Source organism: Rattus norvegicus, chromosome 1, assembly GCF_036323735.1.
Source record: "Rattus norvegicus strain BN/NHsdMcwi chromosome 1, GRCr8, whole genome shotgun sequence".
NCBI lineage: Eukaryota > Metazoa > Chordata > Mammalia > Rodentia > Muridae > Rattus > Rattus norvegicus.
In genome coordinates, this window is record NC_086019.1 from 77,609,526 (window position 1) to 77,629,368 (window position 19,843).

Genomic DNA, 19,843 nt, shown 5'->3' on the forward strand with positions numbered 1-19,843 from the left:
ATTGATGGGGATTGCATAGAGTCTGTAGATTGCTTTTGGCAATATGGCCATTATGACTATAGTAATCCTGCCAATCCACGAGCATGTGAGATCTTTCCATCTTCTCAGTTCTTCCGTTTCTTTCTTCAGAGACTTTCCATTCTTGTCAAATAGATTTTCACTTACTTGGTTAGAGTCACAGAAAGGTATTTTATATAATTTGTGACCATTGTGAAGGGTCTCTTTTTCCTAATTTCTTTCTAAGCCTGATTATCCTTTCAGTAGAAGAAAGCTATTGATTTATTTGAGTTAATTTAATATACAGCCACCTGCTAAACTGAAGTTGTTTATCAGGTTCAGGAGTTCTCAGCTGGAATTTTGTGGATTACTTAAATATACCATCCTAAATCTGCAAATAATGACATTTTGACTTCTTCCTTTCCAATTTAGATATATCTGACACTTTGCAGTCTAATTGCTCTGGCTAGGACTTCCAGTACTATTAAGAATAGGTATAGGTGCCCCTGCGCCCGAGACACCGCCGGAACCTGAAGGGACTGGCCGGATACATACTTCTCTGCAACCAAATCCCGTGGGAAGGAGAGTTAAACCTTCAGAGAGGCAGACACACTTGGGAAGCCAGAAGAGACTAAACTCTGACCACATTTCTGACTCCAGAGGAAAACACCAAACACCATCTGGGACCCTGGTGCACGGGGGCTCCTGGAAAGGGTGACGCGGGACCTCCTGGTTGCTGCCCTCGCAGAGAGATCATAAGCAATACCGCACGAGCAAACTCGAGCCTCGGTACCACAGTAAGACCAACTTTTCTGCTCCAAGTAACCTGAGTGGTCAACTCAGGACACAGGACCACAGGAACAGCTGAAGACCTGTAGACAAGAAAAACTACACACCCGAAAGCAGAACACTCTGTTCCCATAACTGGCTAAAAGAAAACAGGAAAACAGGTTTACAGCACTCCAGATACACAGGCTTATAGGACAGTCTAGCCGTAGTCAGAAATAGCAGAACAAAGTAACACCAGAGATAATCTGATGGTGAGAGGCAAGCGCAGTGACCCAAGCAACAGAAACCAAGACTACATGGCATGATCAGAGCTCAATTCTCCCACCAAAGAAAACACTGAATATCCAAACACACCAGAAAAGCAAGATCTAGATTCAAAATCATATTTGATCATGATGCTGGAGGACTTCAAGAAAGACATGAAGAACTCCCTTAGAGAAAGGCAGGAAAACATAAATAAACAAGTAGAAGCACATAGAAAGTAATCACAAAAATCCCTGAAAGAATTCCAGGAAAACACAATCAAACAGTTGAAGGAATTAAAAATGGAAATAGAAGCAATCAAGAAAGAACACAGGGAAACCACCCTGGATATAGAAAACCAAAGGAAGAGACAATGAGCCATAGATACAAGCATCGCCAACAGAATACAAGAGATAGAAGAGAGAATCTCAGGAGCACAAGATTCCATAGAAATCATCGACACAACTGTCAAATATAATGTAAAGCAGAAAAAGCTACTGGTCCAAAACATACAGGAAACCCAGGATTCAATGAGAAGATCAAACCTAAGGATAATAGGTATAGAAGAGAGTGAAGACTCACAGCTCAAAGGACCAGTAAATATCTTCAACAAAATCATAGAAGAAAACTTCCCTAACCTAAAGAAAGAGATATCCATAAGCATACAAGAAGCTCACAGAACACCAAATAGATTGGACCAGAAAAGAAACTCTTCCTGTCACATAATAGTCAAAACACCAATTGCACAAAATAAGGAATATTAAAATCAGTAAGGGAAAAAGGTTAAGTAACATATAAAGGCAGACCTATCAGAATCACACCAGACTTTTCGCTAGAGACTATAAAAGCCAGAAGATCCTGGACAGATGTCATACAGACCCTAAGAGAACACAAATGCCAGCCCAGGTTACTGTATCCTGCAAAACTCTCAATTAACATAGATGGAGAAACCAAGATATTCCATGACAAAACCAAATTTACACAATATCTTTCTACAAATCCAGTGCTACAACAGATAACAAATAGTAAAGCCCAACATAAGGAGGCAAGCTACACCCTAGAAAAAGCAAGAAACTAAACGTCTTGGCAACAAAACAAGGAGAAGAAAAGCACACAAACATAGCCTCACATCCAAATAAGAATGTAACTGGAAGCAATAATCACTATTCCTTAATATCTCTCAACATCAATGGTCTCAACTCCCCAATAAAAAGACATAGATTAACAAACTGGATACACAATGAGGACCCTGCATTCTGCTGCCTACAGGAAACACACCTCAGAGACAAAGACAGACACTACCTCAGAGTGAAAGGCTGAAAAAAAATTTCCAAGCAAATGGTCGGAAGAAGCAAGCTGGAGTAGCCATTCTAATATCGAATAAAATCAATTTTCAATTAAAAGTCATCAAAAAAGATAAGGAAGGACATTTCATAGTCATCAAAGGAAAAATCCACCAAGATGAACTCTCAATCCTAAATATCTATGCCCCAAATACAAGGGCACCTACATACGTAAAAGAAACCTTACTAAAGCTCAAAACACACATTGCACCTCACACAATAATAGTGGGAGATTTCAACACTCCACTCTCATCAATGGACAGATCATGGAAACAGAAATTAAACAGAGATGTCGACAGACTAAGAGAAGTCATGAGCCAAATGGACTTAACGGATATTTATAGAACATTCTATCCTAAAGCAAAAGGATATACCTTCTTCTCAGCTCCTCATGGTACTTTCTCCAAAATTGACCATATAATTGGTCAAAAAACGGGCCTCAACAGGTACAGAAAGATAGAAATAATCCCATGCGTGCTATCGGACCACCACGGCCTAAAACTGGTCTTCAATAACAATAAGGGAAGAATGCCCACATATACGTGGAAATTGAACAATGCTCTACTCAATGATAACCTGGTCAAGGAAGAAATAAAGAAAGAAATTAAAAACTTTTTAGAATTTAATGAAAATGAAGGTACAACATACCCAAACTTATGGGACACAATGAAAGCTGTGCTAAGAGGAAAACTCATAGCGCTGAGTGCCTGCAGAAAGAAACAGGAAAGAGCATATGTCAGCAGCTTGACAGCACACCTCAAAGCTCTAGAACAAAAAGAAGCAAATACACCCAGGAGGAGTAGAAGGCAGGAAATAATCAAACTCAGAGCTGAAATCAACCAAGTAGAAACAAAAAGGACCATAGAAAGAATCAACAGAACCAAAAGTTGATTCTTTGAGAAAATCAACAAGATAGATAAACCCTTAGCCAGACTAACGAGAGGACACAGAGAGCGCGTCCAAATTAACAAAATCAGAAATGAAAAGGGAGACATAACTACAGATTCAGAGGAAATTCAAAAAATCATCAGATCTTACTATAAAAACCTATATTCAACAAAACTTGAAAATCTTCAGGAAATGGACAATTTCCTAGACAGATACCAAGTATCGAATTTAAATCAGTAACAGATAAACCAGTTAAACAACCCCATAACTCCTAAGGAAATAGAAGCAGTCATTAAAGGTCTCCCAACCAAAAAGAGCCCAGGTCCAGACGGGTTTAGTGCAGAATTCTATCAAACCTTCATAGAAGACCTCATACCAATATTATCCAAACTATTCCACAAAATTGAAACAGATGGAGCACTACCGAATTCCTTCTACGAAGCCACAATTACTCTTATACCTAAACCACACAAAGACACAACAAAGAAAGAGAACTTCAGACCAATTTCCCTTATGAATATCGACGCAAAAATATTTAATAAAATTCTGGCAAACCGAATTCAAGAGCACATCAAAACAATCATCCACCATGATCAAGTAGGCTTCATCCCAGGCATGCAGGGATGGTTTAATATACGGAAAACCATCAACGTGATCCATTATATAAACAAACTGAAAGAACAGAACCACATGATCATTTCATTAGATGCTGAGAAAGCATTTGACAAAATTCAACACCCCTTCATGATAAAAGTCCTGGAAAGAATAGGAATTCAAGGCCCATACCTAAACATAGTAAAAGCCATATACAGCAAACCAGTCGCTAACATTAAACTAAATGGAGAGAAACTTGAATCAATCCCACTAAAATCAGGGACTAGACAAGGCTGCCCACTCTCTCCCTACTTATTCAATATAGTTCTTGAAGTTCTAGCCAGAGCAATCAGACAACAAAAGGAGATCAAGGGGATACAGATCGGAAAAGAAGAGGTCAAAATATCACTATTTGCAGATGACATGATAGTATATTTAAGTGATCCCAAAAGTTCCACCAGAGAACTACTAAAGCTGATAAACAACTTCAGCAAAGTGGCTGGGTATAAAATTAACTCAAATAAATCCGTAGCCTTCCTCTATACAAAAGAGAAAGAAGCCGAGAAAGAAATTAGGGAAACGACACCCTTCATAATAGACCCAAATAATATAAAGTACCTCGGTGTGACTTTAACCAAGCAAGTAAAAGATCTGTACAATAAGAACTTCAAGACACTGAGGAAAGAAATTGAAGAAGACCTCAGAAGATGGAAAGATCTCCCATGCTCATGGATTGGCAGGATTGATTTAGTAAAAATGGCCATTTTACCAAAAGCAATCTACAGATTCAATGCAATCCCCATCAAAATACCAATCCAATTCTTCAAAGAGTTAGACAGAACAATTTGCAAATTCATCTGGAATAACAAAAAACCCAGGATAGCTAAAGCTATCCTCAACAATAAAAGGACTTCAGGGGGAATCACTATCCCTGAACTCAAGCAGTATTACAGAGCAATAGTGATAAAAACTGCATGGTATTGGTACAGAGACAGACAGATAGACCAATGGAATAGAATTGAAGACCCAGAAATGAACCCACACACCTATGGTCACTTGATTTTTGACAAAGGAGCCAAAACCATCCAATGGAAAAAAGATAGCATTTTCAGCAAATGGTGCTGGTTCAACTGGAGGGCAACATGTAGAAGAATGCAGATCGATCCATGCTTATCACCCTGTACAAAGCTTAAGTTGAAGTGGATCAAGGACCTCCACATCAAACCAGACACACTCAAACTAATAGAAGAAAAACTAGGGAAGCATCTGGAACACATGGGCACTGGAAAAAATTTCCTGAACAAAACACCAATGGCTTATGCTCTAAGATCAAGAATTGACAAATGGGATCTCATAAAACTGCAAAGCTTCTGTAAGGCAAAGGACACTGTGGTTAGGACAAAACGGCAACCAACAGATTGGGAAAAGATCTTTACCAACCCTACAACAGATAGAGGCCTTATATCCAAAATATACAAAGAACTCAAGAAGTTAGACCGCAGGGAAACAAATAACCCTATTAAAAAATGGGGTTCAGAGCTAAACAAAGAATTCACAGCTGAGGAATGCCGAATGGCTGAGAAACACCTAAAGAAATGTTCAACATCTTTAGTCATAAGGGAAATGCAAATCAAAACAACCCTGAGATTTCATCTCACACCAGTGCGATTGGCTAAGATCAAAAACTCAGGTGACAGCAGATGCTGGCGAGGATGTGGAGAAAGAGGAACACTCCTCCATTGTTGGTGGGATTGCAGACTGGTAAAACCATTCTGGAAATCAGTCTGGAGGTTCCTCAGAAAATTGGACATTGAACTGCCTGAGGATCCAGCTATACCTCTCTTGGGCATATACCCAAAAGATGCCTCAACATATAAAAGAGACACGTGCTCCACTATGTTCATCGCAGCCTTATTTATAATAGCCAGAAGCTGGAAAGAACCCAGATGCCCTTCAACAGAGGAATGGATACAGAAAATGTGGTACATCTACACAATGGAATATTACTCAGCTATCAAAAACAACGAGTTTATGAAATTCGTAGGCAAATGGTTGGAACTGGAAAATATCATCCTGAGTGAGCTAACCCAATCACAGAAAGACATACATGGTATGCACTCATTGATAAGTGGCTATTAGCCCAAATGCTTGAATTACCCTAGATCCCTAGAACAAACGAAACTCAAGACGGATGATCAAAATGTGAATGCTTCACTCCTTCTTTAAATGAGGAAAAAGAATACCCTTGGCAGGGAAGGGAGAGGCAAAGATTAAAACAGAGACTGAAGGAACACCCATTCAGAGCCTGCCCCACAGGTGGCCCATACATATACAGCCACCCAATTAGACAAGATGGACGAAGCAAAGAAGTGCAGACCGACAGGAGCTGGATGTAGATCGCTCCTGAGAGACACAGTCAGAATACAGCAAATACAGAGGTGAATGCCAGCAGCAAACCACTGAACTGAGAATAGGTCCCCCGTTGAAGGAATCAGAGAAAGATCTGGAAGAGCTTGAAGGGGCTCGAGACCCCAAAAGTACAACAATGTCAAGCAACCAGAGCTTCCAGGGACTAAGCCACTACCTAAATACTATACATGGACTGACCCTGGACTCTGACCCCATAGATAGCAATGAATATCCTAGTAAGAGCACCAGTGGAAGGGGAAGCCCTGGGTCCTGCTAAGACTGAACCCCCAGTGAACTAGACTATGGGGGGAGAGCGGCAATGGGGGGAGGGTTGGGAGGGGAACACCCATAAGGAAGGGGAGGGGGGAGGGGGATGTTTGCCCGGAAACCGGGAAAGGGAATAACACTTGAAATGTATATAAGAAATACTCAAGTTAATTAAAAAAAAGAAATCCTCAAGTTAATAAAAAATGAAAAAAATAAAATAAAATAAAATAAATGAAAAAAAAGAAATGTAAAAGAATAAAATATCCAATAAAAAATTTAAAAAAGAAAAAATACATTATGTCACCAGAATTAAACTAAATTTTCATCCCTGACTTTGAGACAGGTATATTAGTCATATTATAAACCATTTGATTATATGTATGAGGGATATCATAATTTCTACTGAGGAGGTTTCGATATGAACTAATGGCTGTATTAGGAGGACAAGGTGAGATATTTATAGCTTTATCCCTCATGCTTATATCACTAGGCAGCAAAATATGATATATCTAATGTTAAGCACATTTCCAAATGTTTTTAAAAATTAATTTATTTTATGTACTGCAACAACCCAGAAAATCACATGTGCACACAGTGGTACAATGAAAATTCTGAGAAGAGAAAATTCCTAAGAAGTTGAATTTTTATATGTGTTTGTATGATGTGTCATAAAGTAAATTTTGGCAGTCAGAAAAAAAAGAGCCTACCGAATTCCAAACAGACTGTATCAGAAAAGAAATTCCTCCTTTTACATAATAGTCAAAACAAAAAATGCACAAAACAAAGAAAGACTATTAAAAGCAGTAATGGAAAAAGGTCAAGTAACAGTTAAAAGCAGACCTATCAGAATTACACACGACTTCTCAACAGAGACTATGAAAGCTCGAAGATCCTGTGTAGATGTCATACAGACACCAAGAGAACACAAATGGCAGTCCAGGCTATGATATCCAGACCTCTTGAGTTTCATGTGCTCTGTGCATCTAGGGCAATTCAAGCATTTGGGCTAATAGCCACTTATCAATGAGTGCATACCATGTTTGTTTTCCTGTGATTGGGTTACCTCACTCAGGATGATATTTTCCAGTTCCAACCATTTGCCTCTGAATTTCATAAATTCATTGTTTTTGATAGCTGAGTAATATTCCATTGTGTAGATGTACCACATTTTCTGTATCCATTCCCCTGTTGAAAGGCATCTGGGTTCTTTCCAGCTTCTGGCTATTATAAATACGGCTGCTATGAATATAGTGGAGCATGTGTCTTTGTTATATGTTGGGGCAACTTTTGGGTATATTCCCAAGAGAGGTATATCTGGGTCCTCATGTAGTTCAATGTCCAATTTTCTGAGGAACCTCCAGACTGATTTCCAGAATGGTTTTACCAGTCTGCAATCCCACCAACAATGGAGGAGTGTTCCTCTTTCTCCACATCCTCACCAGCATTTGCTGTCACCTGAGTTTTTGATCTTAGCCATTCTCACTGGTGTGAGGTGAAATATCAGGGTTATTTTGATTTGCATTTCCCTTATGACTAAAGATGTTGAACATTTTTTTTGCTGTAATAAACATGAGGTTTATTGATAGGAACCAGTGCACAGGGGTTGAGACTCATATCCCATACAGGGGCAGTGGCGTTCGACCCTGAGAGGCTGGGAGAAAGGGTATTTAAAGGGAGAAATCACAACCCAAGGGGACAGGGATGGCGTCATTGGAAAGTGTCGAGAATACCAGTGAAATATCACAAGGAGGAGCTTCCTGTTTCTCAAGATTGTTCTCTAAGGGCCTTATCTTAAGACCTTTTTTTTTTAGTTTCTGGGAGAGCAGGCTCAAGAAATGTGACCTTTTACTTACAGGTAGAGGGCAGGGTCTGGAATTTGAGGTATTTAGGGCTTTTTTAAACTTCTGACTTCTTAGCTACATTTTTTATTCTTTCATTCCCTGCTTCTTCTAGTGGCTAGTTCTAATCATAGAACTAAATTTTAGTATCTTTATAATATTGGCTTTCTTGTCCTCCTAAAGCTTGATACTGTTGCCGTAACATCAAAATCTGAACAGTACTCACTCTTTCTCTAATGAAGGCAACTATTTTCTTTAACACACATGGACCTATAATCAGAGGCAGAAGCAAAACTAAGAAGGGTCCCATAAAGGAAGATATCAGAGTAGTCATCCAAGGAGATCTGCTAAACCAGCTCTCACACCATCCCTGATGCGCTTCTCTGTCTCTCTGTCTTTTATCTAACCTTTCTCTAAGTTTATTCATGGAGTCTTTAATTACTCCTGAATGGTCTACATAGAAGCAACATTCTTGTTTCAGTGTAGCACACAGACTCCTTCTTTAAGGAATATCAGGTCTAATCTTCTCCTATTCTGAAGGACTACCTCTGAAAGGTAGGTTAGGTATTCTTGGAGGTCAGCTAAAAAGTTTTTTTCACTCTTTTTATATCTGAGTCAATGGCAGTTCTAAATTCTCCATAATCCTTCTGTTGCAGGGCAACATCAGATGTCCTCGTGAAAGATAAAAGTTTTAAAGTTGCCCCCCTAGACACAAAGTTTAGAGCAGAAAAAAAAAACAGGTTAGGCCCCAGAATTGTATGTTCCAAAAAGCCTCTCCTAGGGCTATAGAATGGATAATTATATTGGCCAGCTCAACAACTTTCTCCCAGAAACTAGCTGACCATAAATCTTAGAGAACAATCTTGAAAAGCAGGAAACAACTTCTCCTAGGAACTAGCGGACCATGAAGTTAAACAATCTGAGAAGTAGGAGACAGCTTCTCCTAGGAAACAATCTTGGGGGACAGAGTCCTTCCTTGTGATTTTTCACTGTTATTCTATGACGCCATCCCTGCCCCCTCGGGTTGTGGTTTCTCCCTTTAAATACCTCTTCTCCCAGCCTCTCGGGGTCGAACTCCACTGCCCCTGCATGGGATACGAGTCTCGACCCCAGTGCACTGGTTGCTATCGATAAACCTCATGTGATTACAGCAAGGACGGTCTTGTGTGAGTTCTTGGGGGGTTGTGTCATCCCGAGACTTGAGTGAGGGTCTCCCCACTCCGGGGGTCTTTCACTTGTAGCTGCCCTTGCGCCTAAGATAGCCCTAAGTAATTCTCAACTCTCTTTTGTGTCTTACTAAGTCTTTAGCATCATGATTCCAATCTGGACACTATCTGAACCTATGCACCAAGGTCATGACTGTCTTTTAGAACTTCTAAACTTATACAGGTTGTGATCCCTGAGGCACAGTCCCAAGAAGTGTTAGGAGTACTAACATATGCAATGTTACATCATTTGCAATAGAAATCAAGCCTATCCCCACACCTATCCTGAGGGAACCCAGGGCAAACATGAAATTCTTGTTTCTAAAGCACACTCCTCAAGTGAGCATTATAGCAACCTCCCAGTCACATCTCTGATGTATCCACTTATCTGATGTGCAAGTCTAGGGAGCTTTTTGAAGATCTGAGTGTCCCTCTAGGTCCCAGCTCTCAGCCCCAACAGCTAGTACACGACTGGTGAGGGTTGAGACTTGATGGCTGTCAGGGTGGTCAGCAGCACCAGGTATGGTCCTTTCCAGCAAAGCTCGAGTGTCTGAGCTCCATGTCATTGTATGTAGCTGAGTCTCTGACCTGGAACTGATGAGATGTCTCGGGGGTCCCCAGGGCATAGGCTGCCGTCAGCTGTGACTAGACTTCTTTCTGTATCACCTGTAGGTCTTTTGGCCTGGCATACAAATCATTATTACTATGACATGTTGGTTCAGTAACATCATCTACTACAGTCAGAGGAGCTGAGGCCCCATATAAGATCTCAAAGGGGGTTAGGCTGAATCTGGAAGGGATATTTCTTGCTCTGAAGAGAGCAAGAGGGAAGGAGTGCCACCCAGTCTGTGCTAGTCTCCCTGGTCAATTTGGTCAGGGTCTCTTTTAGAGTTTTATTTATTTACTCTACCTGTCCTGAACTTTGAGGTCTGTAAATACAACATAATTTCCAATCGACCTCTAAATACTTGGCCACACCCTGGATTACCTTGGCAACGAAAGTAGGGCCATTGTCTGACCAGATTACCTTGGGCACTCCAGACCTGGGGAAGATTTCTTCCAGTATCTTCTTGATGCCTACCGAGGCCGTCTCTTGCTTGGTGAGGAAAGCTTCTATCTATTCCTGGAAAGATACAAGCACTAGGAGATACTTGTGATCATATTTTCCTGGTTTTATCTCAGTGAAGTTCACTTTGACTTTTCACTAAACTCTCTAGGTCTCTTTGCCCTGTTTCCTTGCTAAGCATCCACTTACTGACATACCTTATATTTTTTTTACTGCCTTTCTGGCTAGAATCTGAAAGTCTATTACATACATCTTAACTATTTGGACAAGCTTCTTATCTAAGTGAGTCCATTTCTGTATTTGGCAAAGTGAGTCTTTTGTTTGTTCTCTGAGGAATATAGATTTCTCTCAAATGTGCCACTGTCTTTTTTCGTTTAAGCAATTTGGGCCTTTTCTTCTGTTGTACATTCTAAGTGAGGCCATCCCTTAGTCCAATCCCAGTTCCCAGTGGCTGTCTCTTGCAGGCCTGTAACCAGGATAGGCTCCTGCATAGCCATTTCCCAAGCCACTTTATCTGCTTTGTTACTGCCCCATGCCACTGAATCTCTTCCTTCCTGATGTCCTGGGCAATGAGTAATACTCACAGTTGCTGGCTTCATCAGGGCATCCAAGAGATGGCAAAGACATCTGCGGCGCTGATGTGCTGGGGGTTGGGGTTCAGCCATTCCAGATGACATTGTGTTGTCCACCACGACAGCACCCATTTATCTCTGACCTTCATGAAGAGAACTGTTCCTGTCTGTGGACAAGGTAGCCTCGACTTTCAGCAGGGGTCAATCAGCCAGTCGCAGAGGTCTTTCCTCCACCCATGGGCTTCTGCCAGTGCGTGATACTCATGCTGTGGTGGCTCCAGGTCAGGATTTGGCAGCAAGGTGACCAGATTGTCCCCAACAGGTGGAGAATCTAGTCCATGTCAGCTGACCAGTGGTCCCATCCTCTGGGACATTTCATATAAAGGCAAAACATCAGCCACTCTACCATAGTTTAAGTCCTGGATTGGGTGATAATTGTTAGTGCCCGGCTGGCAGGAGCGATGTGTTCCAGGCAGAGTGGCACTAAGCCACACATCTCCCAGCATCAGGTACTGGTGCACTGAGACAAGTCTTAAGCTCCACACACACAGTCTGCAGATATGCATACACATGGCCCCACCCAGCCATTTCAGCCCACACAAGCCATTTTGGAGAGCAAATTTCTCATGAGCAACAGATAGGGGCAGTCAGGGATGACCATGAACTAGTGGGTTACCCGGGCCATGCCAAGGTCCACTGTTCTTCGGGCAGTCCATAAGTATTGTTTGTTGCCAGTAGCCCCCTGTACCCAAGGTCTTTGGATACTGGCCCACTGGGGCATAGGAATAGGAGCACAGAGCGTTTGGTCCCTGTATCCACAAAACAACTGGGAGGGCTTCCCTTCTATCTCTGCACATAGCCAGCACTCTGGGATCGAGAGGCTCTCCAGTGGCCCCTCTTGTTCTTTCTGGGGCAGTCCCTGACCCAGTATCCTTTTTCTTTGCATTAGGCACACTGATCTTTAGCCAGGAATTCTCTTCTGTTGCCAGATACTGCCTTCCTAGGTTCCCTAACTACTGTGGCCAGTATATGTTCCTCTCTTGTCTTTTATCTCTTTATCTCTCTAGCTTCCTCTTCTTTTTGTCTCTTTTCTTCCCTAGCTTTCTGCTCGTTTTGTCTTCTTTCTCTCTTTCTTTTTTCAGTCTCTCTGTCTGCATCTTCTTCTACAGCTATTAGTTGCTGTCCACTTTTGTGCACAGACCCTGAACCACACATCAACCTTATTTTCTCTGCAACTTACAATAACTCTCTCAGCGACTTAACTTAACCCTTCAAGTTTCTGCAACTTTTTCTTCATATCTTTTCCTTACTTTAGCCAAATTGGTGGGGCGTTTTTTTCAGCCCCTCAGAGACCCACCATTGGAGTCTGACAGTAGACCTGGCGCTCCCTACCTTCAGACATATTGAAGTCAACAGGCAGAAGTGAGGGCCTTCCATCTGTGTCTGGAACATTTTTTTCTGGCCTCTAGTAGGATTCTGTATTTCCTGTAACAAGCATCTCAAGTGGGATGGCAAGAAAACAAGAGTCCAGAAAATAGAGGCCCGGCGAACAGGACAAATAGCATTCAGTCACACAGAAAGACAATCAAAAGATTAACAGACAAAAAATAGAAGTGCGCACAAAAACAAAAAACAAGCGGCCACCACGAGATCACCACAAAACTGAATTAATTTAGAAGGGAGCTTACAACGACAGATGAAGGAAAGCGGATTCCATATCACTCTTCCTTCTCAAACACAGAAAGATGAAGGGGAGCGGATTCCACTTCACTCCTCCTTCCCAAGGGGACACCAAAGACAGATGAAGGACAGCAGATCAAAAATAATGGTTAAGTCAAAGGTGCCTTCTGGAGGCCAGCCAATATCAAACGCTGGCCACTCCAAGGAGCAAAAAGTCTGCCATGGTACAAATTGTGTGCTCTAGCAGTCCAGTGGTCTAAAGTCAAACTCAGGAGTCCCATCATTAAAGTCACAAGTAACACAAAACAAAGACCTAAAATACACAGACAAAGACCACTCTAGAAATACAGACAGCTGGGAGGACGGGTCTCTTCTCCAGTCCAGGAGAATCACCGAATCCTCACCGACACCCAGACGGGAATCTCCGAGGCATCCCTGGGGTTCCCCCAGACTTCCTGGAACGTCTCCCTGGGCAGCACAATCAGCGAGCCCCTGGCATGTCTACCCCTCACACTCACATCTCTCCTGAGACACGAGCCTCCCTTCTCAGCCCGAGACAGGAGCGACTGCAAAACCAGAACTCCAGAACTTGCGAGTAAATACAGACCCAGAGTAGCAAATACAGACCCAGAGTTTAGCCGGCACAAAACACAAGGACACAGACAAAGACATATATGCTATCTCACCTCCAAGTGGGTCTTCGGAGACAAGGGTGGTCACTGATCCCACCCCCAGAGCAGGGAGACCCTCACTCAAGTCTCGGGATGATGCGACCCCCCAAGAACTCACATGAGACCGTCCTTGCTGTAATAAACATGAGCTTTATTGATAGGAACCAATGCACTGGGGTCCAGACTCATATCCCACTCAGGGGCAGTGGAGTTCTACCGAACATTTCTTTAGGTGTTTCTCAGCCATTCGGCATTCCTCAGCTCTGAATTCTTTGTTTAGCTACGAACTCCATTTTTTAATAGGGTTATTTACCTCCCTGTAGTCTAACTTCTTCAGTTCTTTGTATATTTTGGATATAAGCCCTCTATCTGTTGTAGGATTGGTAAAGGTATTTTCCCAATCTGTTGGTTGGCGATCTGCATTCTTCTACATGTTGACCTAAAGTTGAACCAGCATCATTTGCTGAAAATGCTCTTTTTTCCATTGGATGGTTTTGGCTCCTTTGTCGAAGATCAAGTGACCATAGGTGTGTGGTTTCATTTCTGGGTCTTTAATTCTATTCCATTGGTCTGTCTGTCTGTCTCTGTACGAATACCATGCAGTTTTTATCACTATTGCTCTGTAATACTGCTTGAGTTCAGGGATAGTGATTGCCCCTGAAGTCCTTTTATTGTTGAGGATAGTTTTAGCTATCCCTGGTTTTTTGTTATTCCAGATGAATTTGCAAATTGTTCTGTATAACTCTTTGAAGAATTAGATTGGTATTTTGACGGGGATTGCATTGAATCTGTAGATCGCTTTTGGTAAAATAGTCATTTTTACTATATTAATCCTGTCAATCCATGAGCATGGGAGAGCTTTCCATCTTCTGAGTTCTTCTTCAATTTCTTTCTACAAAGGCTTGAAGTTCTTATTGTACAGATCTTTTATTTGTTTTGTTAAACTCACACCAAGGTTTTTTATATTATTTGACTATTCTGAAGGGTGTCGTTTCCCTAATTTCTTTCTCGGCTTGTTTCTCTTTTGTGTAGAGGAAGGCTACTGATTTATTTGAGTTAATTTTATACCCAGCCACGTTGCTGAAGGTGTTTACCAGGTTTAGTAGTTCTCTGGTAGAACTTTTGGGACCACTTAAATATACTATTATATCATCTGCAAATAGTGATATTTTGACTTCTTCTTTTCCAATCTGTATCCCCTTGATCTGCTTTTGTTGTCTGATTGCTCCAGCTAGAACTTCAAGAACTATATTTAACAAGTAGAGAGAGAGTGGGCAGCCTTGTTTAGTCCCTGATTTTAGTGGGATTGCTTCAAGTTTTTCTCCATTTAGTTTAATGTTTGCAACTGGTTTGCTGTATATGGCTTTTACTATGTTTAGGTATGGGCCTTGAATTCCTATTCTTTCCAAGACTTTTATCATGAGGGGTGTTGAATTGTGACGAATGCTTTCTCAGCATCTAATGAAATGATCATGTGGTTTTGTTCTTTCAGTTTGTTTATATAATGGATTACGTTGATGGTTTTCCGTATATTAAACCATCCCTGCATGCCTGGGATGAAGCCTACTTGATCATGGTGGATGATTGTTTTGATGTGTTCTTGGATTCGGTTTGCCAGAATTTTATTGAGTATTTTTGCGTCGATATTCATAAGGGAAATTGGTCTGAAGTTCTCTTTCTTTATTGGGTCTTTGTGTGGTTTAGGTATAAGAGTAATTGTGGCTTCATAGAAGGAATTCGGTAGTGCTCCATCTGTTTCAATTTTGTGGAATAGTTTGGATAATATTGGTATGAGGTCTTCTATGAAAGTCTGATAGAATTCTGCACTAAACCCATCTGGACCTGGGCTCTTTTTGGTTGGGAGACCTTTAATGACTGCTTCTATTTCCTTAGGAGTTATGGGGTTGTTTAACTGGTTTATCTGTTCCTGATTTAACTTCGGTACCTGGTATCTGTCTAGGAAATTGTCCATTTCCTGCAGATTTTCAAGTTTTGTTGAATATAGGTTTTTATAGTAAGATCTGATGATTTTTTGAATTTCCTCTGAATCTGTAGTTATGTCTCCCTTTTCATTTCTGATTTTGTTAATCTGGACACACTCTCTGTGTCCTCTCGTTAGTCTGGCTAAGGGTTTATCTATCTTGTTGATTTTCTCAAAGAATCAACTTTTGGTTCTGTTGATTCATTGTATGGTCCTTTTTGTTTCTACTTGGTTGATTTCAGGTCTGACTTTGATTGTTTCCTGCCTTCTACTCCTCCTGGGTGTATTTGCTTCATTTTGTTCTAGTGCTTTTCGGTATGCTGTCAAACCGCTCATACATGTTCTCTCTGTTTCTTTCTGCAGGCACTCAGAGCTACGAGTTTTCCTCTGAGCACAACTTTCATTGTGTCCCATAAGTTTGAGTATGTTGTACCTTCATTTTCATTAAATTCTAAGAAATCTTTAATTTCTTTCTTTATTTCTTCTTTGACCAGGTTGTCATTGAGTATAGCATTGTTCAACTTCCATGTATATGTGGGCATTCTTGCCTTATTGTTATTGAAGACAAGCTTTAGCCCATGGTGGTCTGATAGTACACATGGGAATATTTCTTTTTCACTGTATCTATTGAGGCCTGTTTTATGACCAATTATATGGTCAGTTTTGGACAAAGTACCATGAGGTGGTGAGAAGAAGATATATCCTTTTGTTTTAGAATAGAATGTTCTATAAACATCCGTTAAGTCCATTTGGTTCATGACTTCTCTTAGTCTGTCTATGTCTCTGTTTAATTTCTGTTTCCATGATCTGTCCACTAATGAGAGTGGGGTGTTGAAATCTCCTACTATTATTGTGTTAGATGCAATGTGTGTTTTGAGCTTTAGTAAGATTTCTTTTATGTATGTAGGTACCCTTTTATTTGGAGCATAGATATTTAGGATTGAGAGTTCATCTTGGTGGATATTTCCTTTGATGAATATGAAGTGTCCTTGTTATCCTTTTTGATGACCTTTACTTGAAAATTGATTTTATTTGATATTAGAATGGCTACTCCAGCTTGCTTCTTCCGACCATTTGCTTGGAAAGTTGTTTTCCAGGCTTTCACTCTGAGGTAGTGTCTGTCTTTGTCTCTAAGGTGTGTTTCCTGTAGGCAGCACAATGCAGGGTCCTCATCGCGTATCCAGTTTGTTAATCTTTGTCTTTTTATTGGGGAGTTGAGTCCATTGATGTTGAGAGATATTAAGGAATAGTGATTATTGCTTCCTGCTATATTCATATTTAGATGTGAGGTTATGTTTGTGTGCTTTTCTTCTCTTTGTTTTGTTGCCACGACGATGAGTTTCTTGCTTTTTCTAGGATGTAGCTTGCCTTCTTATGTTGGGCTTTACCACTTATTATCCTTTGTAGCACTGGATTTGTAGAAAGATATTGTGTAAATTTGGTTTCGTCATGGAATATCTTGGTTTCTCCATCTATGTTAATTGAGAGTTTTGCAGGATACAGTAACCTGGGCTGGCATTTGTGTTCTCTTAGGGTCTGTATGACATCTGTCTCTAGAGACTTTTTTAAAGATAATGTGTGTCTTTATGTGAAGCAGTAGTGGTAACCACATTATTGGTATGAGTGACACTCAGGATTCCTGAACTTCATTTACACAAGTAAGGGACAATTATGTTAAAAGTACAGTAGATGTACATCTCTCCTGAGAGACCCAGAATACAGCAAATACATAGGCGAATGCCAGCAGCAAACCACTGAACTGAGAACGGGACCCCCGTTGTAGGAATCAGAGAAAGGACTGGAAGAGCTTGAAGGGGCTCGAGACCCCATATGAACAACAATGCCAAGCAACCAGAGCTTCCAGGGACTAAGCCACTACCCAAAGACTATACATGGACTGACCCTGAACTCCATCCTCATAGGTAGCAATGAATAGCCTAGTAAGAGAACCAGTGGAAGGGGAAGCCCTTGGCCCTGCCAAGACTGAACCCCCAGTGAACGTGATTGTTGTGGGCAGGGTGGTAATGGGGGAAAGATGAGGAGGGGAAGCCCATATAGAAGGATAGGGGAAGGGGTTAGGGGAATGTTGGCCCAGAAACTGGGAAGGGGAATAACAATCGAAATCTAAACAAGAAATACTCAAGTTAATAAAGATAAAAAAAATGCAGAGCTACAATCCAGAAGTGGAATCTTCAGGGAGATACCGAGAAGTGAGGGATGAAGATGATGCCCAGTCCTCAGACAAATGCTGAAGATGAGTGCTGGGAGATCCCGGGAGTTGACTGTTCAGCTTACATTGTCTCATCGAACTTTCTAACAAGTAAAAGACAGTGTCAGACCTTGTTGAGGGACAGCAGTTTTTTAAGTTACACAAAGGTAGCAAAATAAGAACCCAGTTTGTCTTCAGAAGACGATCTTCACATGCTTGAACAGTTTAATATTTGAACATTGTGTTTGGCCATATTGTGTTACAGTTTTGCAGTATATTGCACATTGGTCTGATATTTTAGTGTGAGTAGAACACACGTTTTCTTTAAGATATCAGCTTTTTCCTACTTTGTATTCTTATCAGATAGCATTGCTTACCCCCTTCTGGTGAAATACTTTGTTATCCCAGGCACCTAAAGTGAATTAGGAAGGCCTGGTTCCCTCACTCGAGAAATGAGGGAAGCAGTCTAAAGAATGGTACGCATGCTTGCATGGACATGTTCCTGAGATGCTGGATGTGAAATGCTGCACACAACACTCAGAAACCCCAACCAGTGTATCTGCTGCTCTGTCTTCTCTTGGGACGACTGCTATGTTCCTATGATGAGGTTAAGGAGCACTTGGAAGAAGTGCTGGGTGGGGAGGGTCTTCTGAACTGGTGTGGGGAGCTGCTTCTGGCTGCCCTAGGCTTGAACTCATTGCCATCTTGGATGATAGGTCCCTGTACAGGACACTCATGCTTGGTAAGGAAACCGGTGTTTTTCTAAGAGTTACAGTTGAATTGTCAGTATATTGCTTTTTTCCTTGTTAAACCCAAAGAGGTGTTTATAGGCTGCAGAAACCTCAGTCACGTATGTACATATTTGTGTTGTTTAAAATGACTGTACGATCGTTTTCAGCAAAGATAACAATGTTATCAAAAAGCCTTTGTCTATTATGTAGAACTTGTAAAGGAGAAATAAAATACCAATCAGAGAAAAAAAATGTATAGTAGAAGCAAACTGATCGTCTGCATTGAAGCCACTAGGGAGTAATTGCAACTACCATATTGTCATGTTTCTTTTCTGAGAAGAGTCAAGGCATCATGGTGAGCTGCGAAAGGTCATCAAAGGGGAACGTTCCTGATACTAAGGTAAATGTAAATATTTTAAAGATAGTATATCTAATTGTCCTGGGCTTCAGTAAGTGCTTCTACTGCTTTTTGTGGCAGGTAGTCAGAAATGTTGTTGTCCCTAGAAATTCTAAGGAGGAAGTTTGCATATTTTATAAGGAAGCAAAAACACATATTGAACCAGAGCAATGTTGGGGAAGTGTTAACATGTAAACTTACTATCAAGTAAGAATGGTCTCACTTAACAGTATATTTATCCAAGACTCAGCTCAGTTGTTTAACAGTGGTGATACACAGATATTCTAAGAAGAAAACTATATCCTAAAACACATTTATGCAGGTTTTCCTTTTCATTTAGTCGTGTATTTATCTATGTATATATGTATATATGTATCAATCTATCTATCTTATTTATTTATTTATTTATTTATTTATTTATTTTAGTGGGGATTGAAACTAATATATATATATATATATATATATATATATATATATATATATATATATATGGCATAAGTGGGGGAAGTTAGGAATGGCCATTACCTTAGTCCCTTCTCTAAACTTTGCTTCCCTATCCCCTCCTATGGATATTTTTGTTCCCCTTTAAGAAGGAATGAAGCATCTGCATTTTGGTGATCCTTTTGAGTTTCATGTGGTCTGTGCATTGCATCTTGAATAATTTGAACATTTGAGCTAATATCTACATATCAGTGAGTACATACCATGAGTGTTTTTCTGTGATTGGGTTACCTCACTCAGGATGATATTTTCTAGTTCCATCCATTTGCCTATGAATTTAATGAAGTCATTGTTTTTGAAAGCTGAGTAGAAATCCATTGTGTAGATGTACCACATTTTCTGTATCTATTCCTCTGTTGAAGGGCATTTGGGTTCTTTCCAGCTTCTGGCTATTATAAAAACATCTACTATGAACATAGTGGAGCATATGTCTTTGTTATGTGTTGGAGCATCTTTTGGGTA